This window comes from Lygodium microphyllum, chromosome 30 (assembly GCF_053477565.2).
Source record: "Lygodium microphyllum isolate KBCC chromosome 30, Lygodium_microphyllum_v1.1.10, whole genome shotgun sequence".
Lineage (NCBI taxonomy): Eukaryota > Viridiplantae > Streptophyta > Polypodiopsida > Schizaeales > Lygodiaceae > Lygodium > Lygodium microphyllum.
In genome coordinates this window covers 32052154-32059539 of record NC_141164.1, presented here as the reverse complement: position 1 = coordinate 32059539, position 7386 = coordinate 32052154, and the positions used below count along the sequence as shown (strand labels likewise).

Below are 7386 nucleotides of genomic sequence, written 5' to 3'. Positions count from 1 at the left end.
GGAAAAATTGTTACACAAGTGAGTTAGGTTCCATGATTGAGACTTGGACTCATAAACAAAATCTTGTGTATTGACAGTGACATGACACTTTACTGGAAAGAAAAGAGTACTATCATTGCCTTAGAAAAAGAGTGCAAGTACAATGCTTTATAGGATTTGAGTGGTGGTACTTTCTCCTATTGTGCATATGAGATTCTGGTCGTGAGCCCTCACTACTCCTCACAAAGGGACCGAAGTAGGTGTGATTGCAAATATCTCAACATTCTTCTCAATCTTTGGTGCAGATGTCTCGGGTTTTGCATCAAGCACTTGCCTTCTTGATGTCAATGTCATTACACTATCACTTTTAAATTGATTTTTCCTTTTGCTATATTCTTCTTCTTCTTCTTGTCGATGGAAGATACATCTTTGTTAGTAGGTCCATGCATTGTCACTGTGACTTGATTCAATTGTGTCGGGGTCATCACATTAAGTGGTATGGGCATCATGTCATCATCGAGAGTCTCTATCCCAAACAATGCCAAGGGAACTGATGGAATGTTAGAGCCACTTGTTGATGCCTTTCTTCTTGGGCAATGAATGTATAAAAGGGTTATGCCACACTTGGGGTATATGACAACTCAGCCTTGTCTTTGTTCAATTGTTCCTTTTTTGGGCATCAAAAGGAGATGTGACTAGGACGACCATAATTTCAACATGTCATTGGTTCCTATGACTGCATTCCTCTAGATCCACGTCCTCTTTCTCTACCCAATGTCATTACCAAGATGGGTTTGTAGTCTGTAAGGACCGAGTTTCCCTCTTCATAATATGCAATGCATGGTTAGACATACAGTTCCTCATCGAGGGATTCCTCTACATAATACATGGGAGCATCAATCTAAGGCAAGGTAATGATTGGTACTGGGGGTCTAGGTTCAGATCCGATTGTTGTTGCAACCCTAACAAGCACAATATTTCCTCATATGGCAAGCCCTCCATTGGCCCTAATGACTTGCCCATTCACCCATTCTCCACTATCGCTGACAAGAAACAGGATGAGCGATGCGATGTCAGAGGCCTCGCCGAGCCTCTCCAGAGGCGGTGCCTCTCTGAAACTCTGTATCGTAGCTTCGTCTTTGCCAGCAAAGAACATCTCTGTCGCGACCGGGCCGGAGGCGACAACATTGGCAGTGATCTTCCTCCCTTTGAGTTCCTTTGCAAGGATCTTTGTCAGGGCTTCGACAGCGGCCTTGCTGGCGACGTAGGCACCATAGCCTGGCTTCAGGATGTGCACCATGGACGAGCTCGCGGTGATGATGCGGCCTCTCCCGCCGGGGACGATGCGTCTCGCAGCCTCCTTGAGGACCAGGAAGGTGCCTGTGACATTGACATGCAGGGTCTTCTCGAAATCCTCCACGGATGTGTCCTCCAGCAAGGGATAGCTGCTCAGAAGGATGCCGGCGAGGTGGACGACAATGTTAACCTGGCCGAAGGCCTCGACGGCCTTGTCGAAGAGCGGTGCGACCTGTGCGGCATCGGAGATGTCGGCCTGCAGGGCGATGGCGGATTGATTTTTGCCCTTGATGCAGCTAGTCTTTGCTCATTGAGAGTTGGTAGAGCTAATGGAGCTCCTTGACCAAACTGGAAGGGGTGATTCCTTAGACACTGTGGCTGATAAGGTTGCTGGTATGCAGCAAGTGCCAAGGCAATCTACAATTGGCACAAGTCATAGGTCTCAGCTCTAGACATTTTGTAATAGATGATGACAGCCATAGTGCACACGTTGAATGTTTGGCCTTGTAGGTCTTCGAAGAGCATCTTGAAGCTTCATCTTTTTGAGCTTGAGATTAGACATCTCCTCAATGAAATCCACACTTTTGCCTTTGTCTTGAGCTACAGAGGTCATCTGCTTGCTATGAATGGTGGATCTTTTGCTATGGATAGTAATGATTCTTATCAATTGTGAGGTTTTACTACTTCTTTCCTTTAGCAGGTCGTCCGCCCTTATGGCCTCATCAAACACGTTAGCCAATACATCTTGCTATGGACTTGAGTTTCTTGCCAAGGACTTATACAATTCTTCATTCTTTATCCTATTGTTGATAAACACTGTTGACACTGCCCTAGCCATAGATCTCTCAGGTTCAGGGATTCTTTTATATAGAGACTTCTCACATGGGCGATGTAGTCTCAAATCTCCTCCTTGTCTTTTTGGTTCACATTTGTAAGCTTGACAATTAGGTTAACAGAGTACCCTAGCTTTGAGAAGCACTTGATGGGCAAGTTCATGAGCATATCAAAGTTATTTTTCTCAGTGTCGTCGAGGTTTGTGAATGAAGTTTGACCCTTTTCCCTAAGACACGACAACCTGAAAGCTTGCTCTCTCTTATTCGCATCCATGAGGTTGTCTGCATCACAGACTTGTTCAAAATACTCAATGAAGCTATAAGGCTCATCTCATGCCTTGTACTTGTCCACTTGTTTCGTGACTATTAGTATTTTTATCTGGCTCCTATTCTTGGATGCTACCCCAAGCTGGTCAAAAGTGTCATAGCTAGTGTAGCACTACTGTTTTCTATTGACATGCAATCTAGCAATCTCTTGAGCAAGAGCTTGGGGATGGGCTAAGGTTTGCATCATGTGTTTTTTCTTCTCCTGCCTCTTCTCCTATAGTGGTTCCTCCTACCAAATCCAAGATGTGCTAGATTTGTCAGAGTTCTGTATCAAGTGTTTTTCTTCTATTGCCTCTTCTCCTGTAGTGATTTCTCCTACTAGATCCAAGATGCACTAGATTTGTTAGAGTTTGATCTCTTTCCTTCACTTGTCTATCCATTGGTTGCATGTGAAACTTGCAACTTGGCTAATGAGGTCCCTTCCAAGTTTCCTTTCTACCTCTATGTCTTCTATGATTTCTTCTACCTCTCTTCCTCTATGATTGACATGAGTATGCTAGTCATAGAGTGACATTAATTGCTAAATATAGATTGGAAACTCCATTGCATCAAACTCCAACGAGTCATTGTTTGAGCTTGTTTCTGCCATGATTTCTGGGTCTTCTTGTGTGATAAGAGTTTCAATGAGGCTAATGAGCCCAGATAAGGTGCTTGGGATTTCTACGGGGATTCTTTGTAAGCTCAAAATACTCTTTGCTTTCGGACAATAAGGTGTAGCGTTAGCACCTACAAGTGCTTTCACCTTGTTGCCTTGTAGCCCTTGATGGCCAGGATGGCATTCTAAGTCTATTTTCATTTTTGGTATGGTAGTTCTTTTCAAGGTTTGGATGTGTACATTGACCTTCTCTCTTTCAACATTACCATCGCTCAAGTTCCTTGTTTCGGTTTTACTCTGTTACCCACGTCAGTTGTTGCAGGGTCTAGGTCAAGGACATGCACCCTCTCAATGGCTTATAGTATTTTAATCCCTAGGAAGTCCTTGGTGCCTCTTGTGGCATTAATGATTGTGTTCTTAATGCTCTCAAGACAATGTTTTTTTCTACATTTGGCAATAAATCGATGTCATTACCTATGCTTGGACCTATGAGCTATCCTTCAAGTTGATTTTAATGATGGTGCTCTCGACTTATCATGCCAAGGTGGCCATGATGTTTGTGTGCTTGAAGAGTTGCTCTTTTTGTGCACTCAATCAATGAATAGGCTTCCTGGTGGGTCATCACGACTGGAACAATGCGTGAATTGTGGCTAGGGTTAATCCCAAGGTTAGAGCCAGAGTATGAGGTTCCTCCACAAGGAGCAACGATTCATCTCCACTAGAGGATATGATATGTGCTTTAAGAGTTCCAGTCGTTCCTGGCTTACAATGGGCTTCTCAATGTAGGTATGAGATTGCAAGGATCTCGAGGTGGGTGGGCTTGCTCCACAAGCATCGAGGGTCGAAGTTGGCTCCATGGGATTTTGATTCTCTTTGAGAGGATGACACACATTAATATACTTGGAAGAAGCATTGTGGTGATGTACCATCCATTGCACTTAACTCAACTTTTATTCATGCTTGGGGCAATTCTTGGTGCTCCAATTCGGATCATTGTGCTCATTACAAACATGGTGTAGCTTGGTAGCTTGGGTTAGTGTAATGATGATTTCTTGGGTCATTAAGAGTATTTGCCACGCACACATTGCCCTTGCTTGGACCTTGATGGATCCTAAGGGTATACTTGTGTCATATGGACTCCCTGTCTTGGCCAAGCATACAATTATGAAGATCTTGAGTTAATGAGGTTTGAAATATGATTTCACAATGATGATAGTATTGGTAGTGGCTTTAGGCCATTGTCAGTGCCTATTGTATCCCTATACAAGTTGAAGGTACACTTCCATTGATGATGGTAGTGTCAATGACAAGGATGGTAGTACCACTAGTATCAATTGTAATTGGTTCAAGCTTTCTAGATGTTTCTAGCTTCTAGTCAAATTCTAGGCGTTGTCACTAGACAACACGACTCTCAATGCGAGGTGGTGACGGGACCATCTTTGGTCGAAATCTAGAGTCTAGGGTGTTCTCTAAAAATGGTTGGTTGCTCATCACTCAAGACAAGGTCTCTAGTCGTCGAGGCTCTCAGGCAACACTTCATGCCACTAAGTCTAGCTTGCTTTGTATTGGGTTTTCAAGGTTTTCTACATGGAAGCACTTAAGGCTTAACCCTAGACTCCCCCCACACCTCAAGTGGATGTCTCTTGGACAATAAGAGCTTCAAATTCTAAGTCTCAAGGTGTTGGAAGTTATGAGGTGATTGATAGCCTCTACCAGCTTTAGCCTTGATCAAAAGGTCACAACTCATATGTGACTTAAGTGGATGGGATGAGTGGATGCGAAAGGTACTTAAATCTTGCTTGCAAGATGCTTAACCTATTTTATGCAATTGGTCAGTCCTCAAGGGGGTCTCTCAATCATCCATAGTGGTCCACGATGTGTTTCATTAGAGATCGTAAACTACGTGAAATTTTGTAAGGTCATAACCTAGGCCCTTCAACTTTAGAGTGGATTCCTTCTCAATGATTTGGTGATATTCAACACAAGGAGCCCTAATCCCAAAAAGGTAAGCTCATTACTAGGCAATGACTAATTGACCACTTCCCATCAATCAACCTATCCACATCGAATAACTGACTGCATAAGGCTCTTTTTGGTGCAAAACCTTCAATTCATCAACTAAACATACAATTCCATTATGGGGAATGGTGCGAGAGTCCAAATTACAATTTGCTTGAAACTATGACCCAGAGAGTCCCCAAACTAGCTTTTTGGGCCCTTGCGAATAGTCTGCTAGCCTCTAGCAACATCCTTTTCTACTACAAAAAACTTAATGCACCTCTTGGGCTGGTAATAACAGTAAATTTTCCGAACTAAGCATGCATGTGACATCCTTTCTTACCTTGGTTTATACCTCTCCAAACTATGCACCCTTAGGCCCCATTAAGAGGATCTAATTGACACTACGGAGGACTAACTCACTACAATAGGTGGTGTCTATGATATCCATGGTTAATGCTCAATGATTATCAGAGAAATTGCAGGTTGTGGCCTGCTTTGGCTGAATATCATGAGATTTTTGATGGCTTGCATAGTTTGGCTTAGACTTTCACTAGTCCGGACTAGCCAATGGTGGCACCAACATAGCTAGTTTTCTCCCTTGTTGGGTCAAGTGGTTTGCCCAAAAACATATGCCTCAGGCTCCGATCAAATTTCAGCATTTTTTTTCTACTCTCACACAATAAATTACAGCAATTCTCTATTTGATAATTCAATCGACAACATGACCAAGAACAAGTTCCCTATAGGCCCCATAAACTAGCTAGTCAACCCTGTCTAGCTCTTGCACTTATGCTTCATACAACCAACAAATTATCAAAAAATTTCAATGCTTTCCATGAGTTCAAAAATTAACTTTCATTAATCAGCTCATCCAGTTGCTTGGGCAAAACATTTTCAATCACAAGCTTGATAATCACATTATTTCCACAATAATCAGGTGCACTGGTAAAACACCAAGAGTCAATCACGTAGTTTTTTGATCGTTCATGATGATTTGACATTCAAAAACTAAAAATTTTATCGAATTAATTGAATTCAACATTCAGCCTCCATCATTCTCCTGTTATGCATGCATGTTCTAGTCTCCTTAGACTACTCGCAACACTCGTAACTAGATTGTTTTGTGGTGTTGTACTATCTTGTCATAAATTCTTTCTCTCCCCCTTAACCCACATGAATTTTAATGATGAATAATAGGGAAATTCAGTAAAATTTTAGCATTAATTATGTGCTTCAATATTTCCCATTCATGTCAAAATTTCATTCACAATAAGTGATGCATCTAATTGTAACAAGCATGGCCCACTTCTATGAGTTTCCCCTACCAAGCTCTCAATTTAGTGAATTCAACTTAGCTACAACAGACCATCCATATTGTCATGTTCTTGGGATGCATCTTTTAGCCCCGTTCATTTGCTAGCATTGACACTTGCAGTCAAGGGGTTTTTCGGTAGTCATGTGTTGACTGCAACTAGCTAGTTGCCATCAAACTCTCGGCCCCCCGTGACATGCTAATGCATCTCATGATAAAAACTCATAAAAACCAATAAGATCTCATGAATTTTTTGCAATTTTCATGACTTATCAACCCATCAAGCATGCTCAAATGATAGAGTTTCACTATTGCCTATGATGTAAACTATGCCGGTTATTGTTGGCAAGCAAGAGTAGTTTTGTTTTTCTATTGGGTTTTTTTTTCCAAAATAAAAATGTATTTAATCCTAATCTAAAAATTCTCAAAAATCCATGCCTATTCTTGAAGGAAAAAAACAAGTGCACACCATAGATTGGTTCCCTTTCTTCAATCCGTCCTTCCTAACTATGATATGCGAGGTTTTGACATCGAACAAGTCATAGCTAGAAATCCCATCTTATCGGGCATATTCCGCTCATCATCTATGGTCAAAAACTCATCAAGAGGGATTCCCTCATGTCTTGGCAACAAAACCAAAATCTAGGACCACTTCACCTACGTGCCAGATCTAGATGGAATAACACATATCAATCATGTACTCGCTCAAGTCAAGTTCGCTCATAGGCTCTCACCCTCTGCGAGGTTTCCTACCATCTCATCTCACTGTATAGGTAAGATACAACATAAAGAAAAGTTGCCTACTAAGTCAAACAGTGCATAACAGACTACACTAATCGAATGGTGCTATATCTTTGCCAGCTTTAGGTAGGTGTGACAAACTAAATATAATAAGTGATAAGTTAGTGGCCATGTGAGTATCATAATGACCACCAATGTGCTAAGTGTAGATGTGCGGACCCATCTAGCCAGGCAGTCCACAATCAATGTCCGCACATGTTGAGCTTGCCAACTCAACAAAGCTTGAGTGGCTATGGACTCCA

The 7386-nt window shown here is 42.0% G+C and overlaps 1 pseudogene; it reads right to left on the bottom strand.

Moving 5' to 3' along the window:
* Window positions 1-961: 961 nt before the first annotated feature.
* On the bottom strand, window positions 962-1888 carry LOC148009687 (short-chain type dehydrogenase/reductase pseudogene; annotated as a pseudogene).
* Window positions 1889-7386: the final 5498 nt, after the last annotated feature.